The 15,144-nt window shown below is 34.4% G+C and overlaps 4 non-coding genes across 4 annotated transcripts; all 4 read left to right on the top strand.

Annotated features, from left to right (window-relative positions):
* Nucleotides 1–3,623: 3,623 nt before the first annotated feature.
* LOC130816763 (small nucleolar RNA Z43) lies at nt 3,624–3,721 on the top strand. Its single transcript, XR_009043302.1, has one exon. It is a non-coding gene; the product is annotated as a small nucleolar RNA Z43 (small nucleolar RNA).
* Nucleotides 3,722–4,090: 369 nt separating this feature from the next.
* On the top strand, nt 4,091–4,183 carry LOC130816761 (small nucleolar RNA snR60/Z15/Z230/Z193/J17). The gene has a single exon (XR_009043300.1). It is a non-coding gene; the product is annotated as a small nucleolar RNA snR60/Z15/Z230/Z193/J17 (small nucleolar RNA).
* Nucleotides 4,184–4,253: 70 nt separating this feature from the next.
* Nucleotides 4,254–4,366, top strand: LOC130816764 (small nucleolar RNA snoR1). The gene has a single exon (XR_009043303.1). It is a non-coding gene; the product is annotated as a small nucleolar RNA snoR1 (small nucleolar RNA).
* Nucleotides 4,367–4,428: 62 nt separating this feature from the next.
* On the top strand, nt 4,429–4,552 carry LOC130816769 (small nucleolar RNA snoR77). Its single transcript, XR_009043308.1, has one exon. It is a non-coding gene; the product is annotated as a small nucleolar RNA snoR77 (small nucleolar RNA).
* Nucleotides 4,553–15,144: the final 10,592 nt, after the last annotated feature.

Below are 15,144 nucleotides of genomic sequence, written 5' to 3'. Positions count from 1 at the left end.
ATTCGAAAAAGCAATGAAGCATGGAACTAGCTATAGATGTATATAAAATATTAGAAGCGTATAACCACACAACTAAGATGTTTTATAAGCGTATAACGAATAAGTAAAAGACGTATTTTAATGATTTTTCTTATATTTATGGAATTACGACAATTTTAGACCCATATCTTAGAACATAAAACCTTACCAAATTGATAGGCTTTTACTACCATTCATTAAAACGTCCATAGAGTGATGTGTATAATTATGTTGGAAATTGTAGAAAGCTTTTAGAAGAGCTTTATGATTTCTATTCGAGTGTATATAACCCTGGTTGCAATATATCTAGGTGTGCTAGCGTCTTAGTACGTCCCACTAGGTTTCATCCCATCATAACTAACATAATAAGCCACGATGATAATTATGTTAAACATTATTGTGAAATTGAACAAGATTGTTTTAATATTTACTAATGGTGGAAAGAAAATCAATAAAATTCCCCATATTATCGAAAATTGTAGAGGATATCCTTACAATTTCGGAGTCTACTATTGCGTCGGAATCTGCATTTAGGGTAAGTAAAGCAGTTCTTGTGAAATGAGATCTCATCTAGCTTTACGTACATTTCAAATATGTATTTGCAAGAAAGATTGAAATCAAGCAGATGTTCTAACACAAGGACTCAAGAACGATGAAGATCAAGACGATGATAACGATCCATGGATGATGATAGATACATCTGCATCATTAGGAAAAGATGCATTAGAGACATCGAACCAACAAGATGATGATGAAGATGCTAAATAGGATTATAAATATTGAACAACGATTAACAACTACAAATAAAAAGTGTGACAAGAACTATGTGGGCTTTGATTTCTTTAGGATACGCAGGCAGCTTAGTATTCTTTCAGCATCCTAAGTTCAACTTCATTTTCTCCCTGTTTTTTTATTAATCATCTTTATTTTTTAATTTAACATTTTATTGTTAATTTATTTTTTCCTTGTTTTTAGAAAATATTTATAATAATGATTGACAACTAATAAATTTTGATAATAATCAACAAAGGTATGTCCACATTATAGTATTTTATATGATTTTTTATATTATATTTAAAGTAAAAAGTAAAACTGAACCGATTGCCCGATCTGCCGAACCCGAGAGTTGGAACAGTTAGGATTCGCCTCCTAAATTGCAATGGATTTGTCAGGAACCGCCTAGAGTCGGACCCAAAATCGAAATCCAACAGTCCGAATTAGATTTCAATTTTTTAGAAACCAAAGAATCGAAACCGAAACCAACCTACCACGGTCTGTGGGCACCACTAAATATGGGCAAATAGATATGAAATGTTGGATTATTTAATAATACTAATAATAAATTGATTATTTAAGTGGAGTGGGTAAAAGGTGAAATCGCTAATTTCAAAATTTTCCATTTTTTTTATAATTTTTCATTAAAACATTATCTTTTTTAATCACAAATGAAATGACCCTGCGGAAGTAAAATTTAGGCAAAGAAATACTTATCTAGAACAAATATTATATTTTAGATAAAATCTTAAGTATTAATTGTAACTTAACCCTTTCCTTCTCTTACCCAATTTGTCATAACAAAAAAAATCTACGTCTAAAATTTGATTACAACCGCTCTTAGGAGCGTCGATCTCATCATGAAATGGATAATTGGCCCAAATATGTTTTTTCTCAATACGTGCTTAATACTTGATCTATTTAAGGTCATAATTGGTATCTTTAAGGTGAAAATTAATTTTTATTGATTACTTTAAGGGCTGAATTGATCATTTTTATTTCAAAATTGTAATTTTTTATAATAAGTAGCCATGAGCTTTTGAACATTTCAAAGAGCATTCATCGAATCATTTGGCAAACATAACTCAAGATTGACACTTCTTTCGCCTTAATATCAAGGTTAAGCAAACACTACACCCACAATTTTATTTTTAGATCCATTATAAATAGAAACCGTTGAGGGAAAAGCGGTATCACTATTATTAATCGATGTTTAAAGAGTACAATTACTCTTATGTTAGATTAGAACCATCATGTTGCATTGAATAATAGTAATTGTATTGTGTAATGGTTTAACATTATTATTGATAGTGTTATTGACCATTTATTTGCTGTTTGAATTTTATCCTTAGAATGATAGAATAATATCATATTAGTATATTTATGTAGAAATTCAGTTTAACGTTAAAATTGATCACTTATAGGTCAAAACTAAAATTTTTATTTTGATTGATATGTTTAAGGTTTACTTTAAGTTGAAAATTATACTTTGAAAGTCAAAATTGATACTTCTAATGTCAAAAATTGAATATTTTCTTTAATTTCTAAGAGATCGGACATTTTTATTTTTCAATTTTTACCTTTTGGGCCGGCCCATGTTAATAGTCTCAATATGAGACCATAACGTAAAAATTTTTGTGATTTGATTATTCAAAAATTATGCTCGAGAAGAAAATTCAAACACAAAAACTTGGTGAGACGGTCCCATTATGAGACCGTCAATTTGGGCTGGTTTAATTTGCACGTGTAATAGCATCGCACGATTTCTCTTTTTTTTTTTTTATTTTCTGGGCATTTATCAATTTTGATCTTAAAGGTATCAATTTTGACCTTAAAGTTATCAATTTTTAACGTAAAGTAAAACTTAAACAAATCAATTAAAATAAAAAATTTCAATTTGGACCTATATGTGATCAATTTTGACGTTAAACTGATCAATTTCTACTTAAAAATGGTTTTATTTTCATAATCAGAACAAATTTTAATAAAATGGTATTATTCTATCATTCTATAGATGAATTTCAAACAACAAATGAATGGTCAATAAAATTATCAATAATAGTGTTAAAACATTGCACAATACAAATACTCTTATTCGATGCATACATGATGGTTTTTAATGAAACATAATAATACTTGTACTTTTTAATCATCGATCAATAATAGTGATATTACTCTTTCCTCAACAGCTTCTGTTCATAATAGACTTGAAAATAAAGTTGTAGGTATAATGTTTGCTTACCTTGTGGTGAAGAAAGTTTCGATTTCGAATTATATTTGCCAACTGATTCATGAATGCTCTTGGAAATAACTAATAGTTCAAGGCTACTTTATTATAAAAAATTTCAGTTGTGATTTAAGAATGATCAATTCATACCTTAAAGTGATTAATTATGTTTAGTTACAACTTATAAAAAAAATTCAATTTTAACCCTAAATGTATCGATTATGACCTTAATTAGATCAAGTATTGAGCGTATATTGAGAAAAATTTATAATTAGGCTATCCGTTTCATATTGAGACGGTCTCGTCCAATTCCAGCTGAAATTCAAAACCCTAAACCACACTATAAATTTGGGCCAAAAACTTACAATACGATAAGAGCACCCTAAATCCATAAAGCCCACCTTCTCAACTAGAAACCCTAACCGATTGCTTCTCACTTCACTCGCTTATAAGCCGCTTATTCACGAAGCAATTTTCATCATTCACATTCTTTTCATCCATTTCCTCACTTCATTCTCTCATCAAGTTTATTTATTTATTTATTTTTTTTTTCTGTGAGGCATTTTTTGGTAGATCGTTCGTTGATTCAATCGAATAACGAAGAGGACGATGAAGAAATTATGTAAGGTCTCGTTCATCGTAAGTGCGATTTTCTTCGCCTTGCCGACCATTCTGTTATATCACCACCCATAAACAGAGTCCTCTTTCTCTCACCTCCAATTTTTTAGTTGATTTTTCTTATTTAAAGATAAAGATTATCGTTTGTTTTGGCCGATGATTAAACTTTCATAAATAGACAAGCATATGGCTGAATCTATACATGTTGATCATCTAATCTTCTCTATGAGGCTAACTTTTAAAATAAAATTTTATATTTTTGATTTCATTCTATATTTTCAGTAATTTTGATTTTGATTAGTCAATGATGCTACTAATTTGATGTGTGTTAACTGTATGAGTTTTCTCATGATTACATTCACACTACTGCCTTCCTTCTGAGACTAGTATAAATCGGCTTATTTTCTCATAAAATGTTGAAAATTTTCGCTAAATTTTAAGTTTGAGAAGATACGAGGTCGCGTGATGCTTTCAATGCATAGTTCAGATGATATTCTGTGATTAAGTTAAACCTTTATAGTCTTTCGCTCCTATCTGATGACCTCTTCAATTAAATTTTCTAAATTCCAATTTCTAAATTAATTTCAAAGTTTCAGATTGGATACTGATTTCTAGCGCCGAAAATGATGAGTGCTTGACTTATTCTGACACCTCTTGTATGAGAAGTGCTTAAATTTTTTTATAAAAATTTAGGCTCTTCGCTGAGCAGATAAAGCAACATTCTGAGCCTTTAAATCAATAATCTTTTGAAATATTTTTTTTATTGACAACATTATATTGAGTAGTCATTCAGGCAGCCCCCTAGCAACGACGATTGATAAGGGAGGTGTTACTCTACTCGGAAATTAATGCTTGAGCTCTTCAGATTTGCTGACTTTAATGAATGAAACAAGTCTAGTAACGCTCAAGTACATTTTGTTGAATTGTCAAAAACCTGTTGTCCCTCCGAACAATTTGTTGAAGACAGCCATAACGATTGAGCTTTGAGGAATGGAATTTTGATTGATGTTCAGGCGTAATTGCGATTAGTATCTCTGATGGGGTTTTGATGAGCAAACAGAAATGCTCGTCAAAATATTAAAATTCGTTGGTTTGAAACAGCAATATTATAACATTGTTAACTCAATCAATTCATCCCAATTTCCATCTGCCCATTCTCCATTAACTTGAAATTAATTTCACTCGACCTAAGTTTGACAGGAACATCAACTAAATTCAAATAGATTAGATTTGTAATTATATTAAAGAATTTAAATAGTTTGATTTAAAAGAATCTTTGGGTTTCAGCTTCTATTGAGAGAAAGATTACCATTTGACTTTAGTTTATTGTTAATCACTTCGAGATTTCATATTGATGATTGGAGGACAAAAATCGGAAAAAACTTCTCGTAAATTCAGTGTTATATTTACAGCTTCGAAAATTTACAGGCAAATTTTATAGGAGCAAAATAAATATAGTATGTGTATACTGTGTAGTGTTAAGATATTGAGAGGAATTAAGAGATAATTTTATTTATACTTTAATAAGCAATATACTACCTCCTATTCAGCTGAATTGTCTCATTTTTTTTTTGGCACTATTCACTTATCACTCTTAATTTGTATTTTACTCTTAATCTATAAGTTAAAATATAGTCATGGGATCTTGTTTGATTTGTCTCAATACAAGGATTATTAATATCAACTTTTTATAATTTTTAATTAAGCATAATTTGAGATATTAAGAGTTAAAATGTTGCCTCGGCAAGTGTGAAAAGTTAAATGGGACAGTTCAGCTGAATAGGAGGGAGTATATACTAGTACATGGCTAAAGAATATACCAGAAATATTAATTAGGATACAAAATAAATTAGAATCAATTAGTATAATTTACGATGTGTATTGTTTTGATTAATATCAATCAATTAGAACCTTCTTTTAAGACCATTCCCATTGGTGTAGGAATTATGTTTGAGTTGAGGGTTTTTTGTGAGGTTTTTATTTCTATTAGTAGAAACTCAAAAACAATTACAAATATTTCTAAAAAAACACTTTAAAGTGAAAAACTTTGGAATCTCAGCACAAGGGTCCATCATTAAAAATAAATTTTAAATTAAAAAATTAAGATTGTAGAAAAAAGGAGTAGAGTAAAAGCAGGAGGGAGAAAGTAGTAAGGGAATTTTTTGTTTTTCAATGATGGGATAAATTAGATTAAGAGATTTTTCTACCTAAAATTTGATGCTGTAGAAAGAAAGTATAGAAAGAGATTGATTATGAAATTTTTTTTAGTTATCATTAAGAGTGCTCTGATACATCTTTTTAAGTTTGGAGCATGTAAATTATGGATATTGGCTACTTGATGATAGGACGAAAGGTAATGGGGAACAATGGTACCTTCTAGAAAATTCAATCTATCTTTGCATGCTTCTCTTTCATGGAAAATAGAATTCTTAATGATATGTAATGCTGTCTTTGTATCTCTTGGTATATATACTTCTACAATTAATCCTTTAAATACTTGGTTGATGACTCAGCATAGTTTGTGAGAAACTCTAACAAACTATCAAAGCCTTTCTTGTTTTCTTTTTGTTTTGTTCTAGTATCAATATGTAAAATAACACTACATATAAATAGGGGTACTTTGATATACATGGGTATGTAATTACAAAAAGGAAAAAGGGCTAAAATAATAGAACAAGAGAAATTCTTCAAGAAAAGGATTCCTAGAGAAATCCGTTCTCTTCTTCTTCTTGCTCCTTCTTTCATTTCTCTCAAAACAGATCAATTAGATCTTAAGCCGTATGAATCAATTGCACTTACTGATATTCAACATGGTATCAGAGCCATTTTTGGAACAACAATCTGATGCTTGAGCAATTTTGTAATCTCATTGTGATATCAATCTCATTTTGTTATCTTGATTCAAATTCCTTCAATCTCTACACAAATCTTGTTTTTCTTTCCTAAATTTTTCTTTTCCAGTTCTTCATTATGTCCATTTCACAAAATATTCTTCCTAAATCACAAGATCCTGCTAGCATTTATTTCATTCATCCTTCTGAAAACACATCTACACCTTTAGTATCTGAGAAATTCAACGGAGAACGTTTTAACGAGTGGAAAAGGAGTATGATTATAGCATTATCTGCTAAGAATAAGCTAGGGTTCATAGATGGAACTGTTATGAAACCTGATGAGACTCATGAAGATTACAAGGCATGGGAGCGATGTAATCATTTGGTGATTTCTTTCATTCTGAGATCATTAGATAATGATCTTGCTAGAAGCGTTCTTTATTTTTGTACAGCCAGAGAAATATGGCAAGATCTGGAGGAAAGATATGATCAAACATCAGGTCCTCAGTTATTCACCTTGCAACAAAATCTAAGTGACTTGATTCAAGGAAGTAGTTCTGTGGCTGAATTCTTCACTAAAATCAAATCCCTGTGGGATCAAATTAATGGCATAAATCCATTACCTATTTGTACATGCAATGGATGTTCATGCAACTTGACTCGGAAATTTCTTAAAGTTCAACAAGAAGAAAGACTCATACAGCTTCTCATGAAGCTAGATGATAAGTTTGTTAACATCAGGACTAACATTCTCATGATGCAGCCACTACCAAATGTGTCTTTAGCTTATAGATTGCTTATTTAAGAAGAGAAGCAGAGAACTGTCGCTCAGTTGCAAGGAGAATCCTTTAATGTTATGGGTTTTGTTGCTGATTATAGAAAGGGGGAATACAGGAGACATGAGTACAAACCAAATAAGCCAGCCTTTCAATCCAACAATTACTCATCACCAAGTAATCACAAGACTAATGGTGGATACAAGAAGAATAGCAACATCAACTATTACTGTGACCATTGCAAGGTTCCTGGACATTCCAGACAAAGGTGCTTTGTTCTAAATGGCTATCCTCCCAACTTTCAGCCAAAGACACAAGACAAAGGAAAGAAGGTTGTAGCAGTCATTACACATGATTGTAATGAACAGCAAGATCCTGAAGCTCAGGTCTATATTTCTGTGCAAGAATTCAATGAAATCAAAAACTATCTCAGAAAGCAAAAGGAAAGTTCTACTGAACCACAAGCTCATGTAGCAGGTATATGCCTCTTAATTAATCTCAAAGCTAAGTGGATTGTAGATAGTGGAGCAACAAATCATGTCTGTTCTGATCTAGCCTTGTTTGAAACACATAAGAAGTATGACCACGCACAAAACACCATAACTATGGTTGATGGAAAGAAATCAACTGTGGAACACATAGGTTCTGTTAACCTGGGGAATGGGATCATATTAGTAAATGTATTACATGTTCCAGGATTCAAGTTTAATCTAATATCTACTCATCAATTGTGTAAAGATCTTAATTGCACCATTACTTTTACACAGAACAAGTGTATACTACAGAATCCTTCACAGAAAAGTTCCCTGGTTCTTGGTGAATTGAAGTCAGGATTATATGCAGTAGATGAACTCACAAATCATAATTCAGAAGTTGATTTAGTTGCTGCCACTGGTTTTGTCACACAAAGTTCAGAAGAGAGCAAGCTTTGGCACTTAAGACTTGGTCATTTGCCATTCAAGAGATTACATCATGTATGTAGTATGAATAACAATAATAAGACTATAGACTTCATATGTCAGATATGTCCACAAGCTAGACAAACAAGGCTACCATTTCCTAAAAGTCTTTCTAAAAGCAAGAAGTGTTTTGAGCTTTTGCATATTGATGTATGGGGCCCCTACAAGGTCAAGACTCATGACAATTGTAAGATGTTTTTGACTATAGTGGATGATTTTTCTAGACATACATGGATTTTTCTTCTCAAGCACAAAAGTGATGTGGTAAATTTGTTATATCAATTTGTTACTTTTGTTAAAACACAATTTCAAGCCAATATTTTGACTATAAGGTCAGATAATGCAAAAGAATTCTGTGAAGGTGATATTCTACAATTCTACATGAAGTATGGTACTGCACATCAAAAGAGTTGTGTTAACACTCCACAGCAAAATGGCACTGTGGAAAGAAAACACAGGCACTTACTGGAAACTGCAAGAGCTTTATATTTTCAATCTAAAGTCCGTATTCAGTATTGGGGTGATTGTCTATTGTGTGCAACTCATCTTATCAACAGGATGCCTTTGAAAGCAATTTCCTTTCAAACTCCCTATGAAAAGTTACATGGCAGCAAACCCTCTATGGAGCATCTTAGAGTGTTTGGATGCCTATGCTATTGCTCTACCAACAAATCTCATAGAACTAAATTTGACCAAAGAGCCATCCCATGTGTTTTCTCAGGTTATCCTGCTCATTAGAAAGCCTATAAGGTTTTAACTCTTGATACCAACAAGATAATTATCACTAGAGATCTTGTTTTCCATGAAAAACATTTTCCTTTCCATTTCACTGCCTCAACTCCAACTTCCTTGCCTATTTTCCTACCTGCTGAAACAACAATTGATCCCTCTTATTTTCCCCCTTTGCCCGAACCACTTTCCCACCCTATCACTAATCCACCTCTTAACACAGAACCTTTCAGAACACAATCCTCTCATGAACAAACCTCCTCAAATTATCCCACCAGAAAATGACCTCCCACCACCTAGATAATCATCTAGACCACATAATAAACCTTCCTGGATGCAAGACTATGTGTGTGCTACCATACTTAATGAGCATTGGTGGAATCTTGTTCAATTCTCCTCCCTTCCACCTGATAACAAAGATATTATTGAGCAAAATTGCAGAATCATTGAACCAATAAGTTACTTAGAAGCCTCCCAAGATCAAAAATGGGTTGAAGCCATGAACTAGGAGCTTGAAGCTCTCAACACTAATCATACCTAGGATGTGGTGCCTTTGCCACACGGAAAGAAAGCAATTGGGTGCAAGTGGGTTTATAAAGTAAAGTTAAAAGCAGATGGTTTAGTAGAAAGGTTTAAAGCTCGATTGTTTCAAAAGGATTCACACAAAAGTATGGCATTGACTACCAGGAAACCTTTTCTCCTGTTGTCAAAATGACCACCATCAGATGTCTCATTGCCATTGCTGCCAGCAACAAATGGCCTCTGCACCAACTCGACATAAACAATGCTTTTTTACATGGCACCTTGACTGAAGAGGTGTACATGAAATTGCCAGAAGGTGTTCCCAACCCAGACAATAAAGTATGTAGGTTGGTCAAGTCTCTCTATGGTTTAAAACAAGCCAGCAGAGAATGGTTCACTAGACTTAATCAAGAGCTACAGCAACAAGGGTTCCAGCAATCCAAAAATGACTATTCCTTGTTTCTATTGAATTCAACTTCAGGCTTGACTATTGTGGCTGTATACGTAGATGATATTATCATCACAGGTGCTGATTCTTCTGTCATTTCCGATCTCAAACAACATCTACACTCTACCTTCAGCATAAAAGACCTTGGCCTCCTTCATTACTTTCTTGGTATTGAAGTCACACATGTGCAACAAGTAAAACTTCTAGCAGACAAGGGTGAACCCTATCATGATCCTGTTCAATATAGGTCTTTGGTTGGAAAGCTAAACTTCCTTACACACACCAGGCCAGATTTATCTTTTGCCGTTCAATCTTTAAGCCAATTTATGCAACATCCAAGGCTTCCTCATGTTCAAGCCCTCCAACATGTACTTAGATACATCAATGCAACAGTAGGCTATGGCATACTCTTGAAAGCAAATACACAACTCATTTTACAAGCCTACTCCGATTCTGACTGGGCATCCTGCCCCAATTCCAGAAGATCTGTTACTGGCTATCTTCTTCTACTTGGCAACTCACCCATTTCTTGGAAATCCAAGAAGCAAAGTACCATTTTAAGGTCTTCCTCAGAGGCAGAATACAAGGCTATGGCAGCAGCCTCTGCAGAAGTCACTTGGGTTGTCAACCTTCTGAAAGAATTAGGTCTCTCTAATCTGCTTCCTGTAAAACTCAGGTGTGACAATCAATCTGCAATTCATATTGGTAGGAATCCAGTATTCCATGAAAGGACTAAACATGTGGAATTGGATTATCATTTTACTCGGGAGAAAGTGATGGACGGACTCATAAAACTCTCTTACCTTCCTACAATAGAACAATTGGCTGATGTTCTCACAAAACCTCTTCCTGCTGCTCAACACTCTAAGCTAGTTCACAAGCTAGGCATGCTTCCTGACCAGCCTCCCTAGCTTGAGGGGGGGGGGGGGGGGGGGGTCTTGGTATATATACTTCTACAATTAATCCTTTAAATACTTGGTTGATGACTTAGCATAGTTTGTGAGAAACTCTAACAAACTATCAAAGCCTTTCTTGTTTTCTTTTTGTTTTGTTCTAGTATCAATTTGTAAAATAACACTACATATAAATAGGAGTACTTTGATATACATGGGTATGTAATTACAAAAAGGAAAAAGTGCTAAAATAATAAAACAAGAGAAATTCTTCAAGAAAAGGATTCCTAGAGAAATCCGTTCTCTTCTTCTTCTTGCTCCTTCTTTCATTTCTCTCAAAACAGATCAATTAGATCTTAAGCCGTATGAATCAATTGCACTTACTGATATTCAACAGTATCACAAAACAAGCATATTGACTATGATTGATTGATAGCGAGGTCTCCCAACAAGGCTTGCAACAAAATAAGTTCAATTGTAATGGAAGCTAATTACTTGTATTCAAATTCAGCAAAAGATCAAGACAATTTGTTGTTTTCTGATTTCCAACATAGTGGAGAATCATCTAAATGAATGAAAAATCCAGTGATTCAACATTTGGTTATCAGACATCCTCCCTAATTTGCATCACAATAGGCATATATTTGCAAATTATTTTGAGTGGAAAAGAACAAACCTTGTACTGGTGTTCCTTTTATGTATTGAAGAAGGCGCATAGAAGTATCTAGGTGTGGTTGACATGGAGTGTGCATGAATTGGCTGAGAATTTTGAACAGTGTAAGATATATTAGGACGAGTAATAGTAAGATAGATGAGTTGATATGCAGCAAGATCTTTTAATACAGAACCATCTTCATCATTTAGACGATGTTGTGGCTGGATTGGCTAGGTTTGGAACCAAGTGCTCCAGCATCAAGAGCGTATTTCCAAGGTCTTTAATTGGAAAACACTTTGCAATGTAACCCTTAATTTGGTTGCACAGTTTGAGATTATTGCCGCCGATAATTATTCATTCACATAAACAAGTATAACAAGAAAATCATCACCACTGCGATAGATAAAGAGAGAGTGATCGCTCGAGAATGACTGAAACCACAACTTTGAAGTGCAGTAGAAAATTTAGCATGCTGAGCAAACCATTGTCGGGTTGCTTATTTTAGATCATATAATGACTTTTTGAGAAGAGAAACTCTTGAATCACCGGAAGAGAGATGACCAGGAGGAGGACACATGTAAACTTTTTCGTTCAAGTCACCATGAATGAAAACATTATTAATATCGAGTTGCTGAAGGTCCCAGTTTTTAGCTGCAACATCTGTTAGTAAACAACAAACTGTAGTTATCTTTGCAACTAGGGAGATTGTCTCTGTATAGTCCAAGCCTTCGACTTGGGTGCAAAGTTGTACTACTACTCTTCTTTGTGTCGCTCAACAGACCCATCTGATTTATATTTGGTTTTATAAACCCAACGAGAATTGATAGTTTTCTTGCTAGATGGAAGTAAAACTAAGTCTCAAATATTGTTTTATTCCAAGGCTTGTAGTTCCTGTACCATTGCACTTCTCCATTCAGGATGTTGCAAAGCTTCTAAATAATTCTTTTGTTCTCTATTATTTATTATAGCACCAATATATGTAGTTTATGATGATAAAGAATCTAGCAGTAGTCAAAATATTCAAAATCATATACCTTATATCATCCCTTCTTCCCATTGGGATACCCTATAAACACACAAGAGCGCGATCAGGAAGCGAATTTTTCCTTGCCTAACATTAATTCTTGCTTTATATTTCATCCACCAATGCATTAATTCTACCTCGGTCGATCTAGGGTAAACAACAATGGTGAAGGAAAGAGAAGAATCTGCTGAAATTGAGTGTCGGAGGGAGTTGCAGTACAATATAAAAAATGGCAAATGGTTGTGTTCTAAAAAGCATTCGAGAAACAAAGTCTTTGATAATAAAAAACAGAGGAAGGTAAAGAAGGGTTAAGATGAAAATCTGTTACCGCTCAACGATCCACGATAACAAAATATTGGTATCTGATTTTTAGATAATCAGCAAGGTTTTTGTTTTTTCTGATTCTTATTGCTTGTATTTTATTCAACAATTGATAATGGTAATATACACAGAAACTTAAAGTAACTGCTCCTAAAAAAACTAGTAACTGCAACACTACACACCACTAATAAAATAACTACTCTTATATGGGTAACCGTAATACATAATCTAACACTCCCCCTCAAGTTGGGTCGTTGGATCACCAACACCCAACTTGCACAGAACCTCTTCAAAAAAATGAGTTCCAACTGCCTTTGTAAGAATGTCTGCTAGCTGATCCTTGGACTTCACATGCGGAAGCTTGATTACTTGGGCTTCTAATTTCTCCTTTATAAAATGCCTGTCCACTTCTACATGTTTGGTGCGATCATGTTGAACCGGATTTTCTGAAATATTGATAGCCGCTTGATTATCGCAGTACAGCTCGCAACTCTTTTTAGGAGGGAATCCTAGTTTAGTAAGTAACTTTCTCAGCCACAGGACTTCTGTGATTCCCTTTGCTATACCTCTGAACTCAGCTTCTGCTCACTTTAATCTCTTCCCCATTGGCTGTTTTAATAATGTTTTTTTATAGGAGTGTCACGAGTCAAAAAATCGTTCGGGTCATACGACATCGTATCGGTGGCACCACAATCAATTATCCAACCCCTATCAAAATAAGAGGAAGTATTAAATGAGGACGAAAAAACAGAAAAAATGTGGGATGGAGAAGAGGAGCCACGTGACTCTTGGGATGGAAAGGAGGAGCTACGTGACGCCCCCTCCTTTAGGGTTTCTGATCCTTCTCCTTTAAAAGGAGGTGGGCGGTCTTTCTCTCCTTCACCCTTTCCCCTTTTTTCCACTGTGAGGGTGCCTCCCTCATTTCTGATACCTTCTTCCTTGTTCTTGATGCCTGTAACATTCATGGCTTCACCTGGTTTTGCTCCTTCCTCCATGGTTGTGGATCTTTCCTGGCGCCATCCTACTGCTGCCTTTCCCATGCGACTTTGATATGAGAATCGCCGGTTTTCTTTCTCCCTTCTTCCTAGAATCCGACCACCACTCTGGATACCCCACGTGTTTGAAACACTCGTTCCTTGTATGCCTAGTACCACCACAATAGGTACACTTCAGGTGAGTTTTTTCATCATCCCTCCGGTAAGTTTTTCCTTTGACTGAGAAAATCCCTCCGGTGTCCGGTGACTCAAAATCAGATGAGGGGCTTGTCTTCATGATTCCTCGTCTCAAAATCTCTCTTCTGATACTTGCATAGGCCTCCTCCACTGTGGGAAGAGGGTCTAAGAGGAGGAGATCTCTTCTATCCTTGTCGTATGTTTCATTAACGCCTCCTAAAAACTGGTATAATCTGTTTTTTTGAGTTATTTGATTATAAATGATTATGTCGCATGGATCCTTCAACGGATTTGGTTGTCTTCGGTCAATTTCTTTCCATAAAACAATTAGCTTGCTGTAGTATGTTTCAATGGTGTCTGGCCCTTGTTGGATCTTGTTGGTTTTGACTGTTAAGTCGAAAATTTGCAGGCCATCTCTCCCACTGCTGTACAGTGTTTCAATCCCTTGCCACAACGTTTTGGCTGTCGGAAAATCGAGATACTGATTAACTAGATCAGACTCTATATTCTCCAGAATCCATGAGATAACAATCGAATCGCTTTTGATCCATTGGTTGTACGCTGGGTCATTTGTGGGCGGAGGATCGTCGATGATGTGATTGAGACGATCCCGTCCACTAATGGCTAAGTGCATCAGCCTGGACCATTTTGTGTAATTTTGATTTGTTAATTTCTCTGAGATTAGGAGGGTATGTGTGCTGGTTTCAGTGGGTGGTTTGTTGGGGTTTAACTGTTTAAAGAGTTGCAACAACTGCCCCATTGTGACCGGTTGGTCTGGTGCTATGACAGTTCTTGATTCATCTTCCATTGTTGGATTTAAGGTAGGTTAATTGGTATATGATGAAGCTGCGAAGAACGATTCAGAATTGTTCTAGCTCTGATACCATGATTTTTAGATAATCAGCAAGGTTTTTGTTTTTTCTGATTCTTATTGCTTGTATTTTATTCAACAACTGATAATGGTAATATATACAGAAACTTAAAGTAACTGCTCCTAAAAAAACTAGTAACTGCAACACTACACACCACTAATAAAATAACTACTCTTATATGGGTAACCGTAATACATAATCTAACAGTATCCACTTACACTCGAAAACTGATTCACATTGTTTTTTCTCAAATTAAACATACAGTAACAATATGAAATAAATGATTCCGTTACCTAATGCTA

The sequence above is a fragment of the Amaranthus tricolor genome, chromosome 6, assembly GCF_026212465.1.
Source record: "Amaranthus tricolor cultivar Red isolate AtriRed21 chromosome 6, ASM2621246v1, whole genome shotgun sequence".
Lineage (NCBI taxonomy): Eukaryota > Viridiplantae > Streptophyta > Magnoliopsida > Caryophyllales > Amaranthaceae > Amaranthus > Amaranthus tricolor.
Note: the sequence above shows the minus strand (reverse complement) of the source record. Positions and strands in the feature narration are given on the sequence as shown.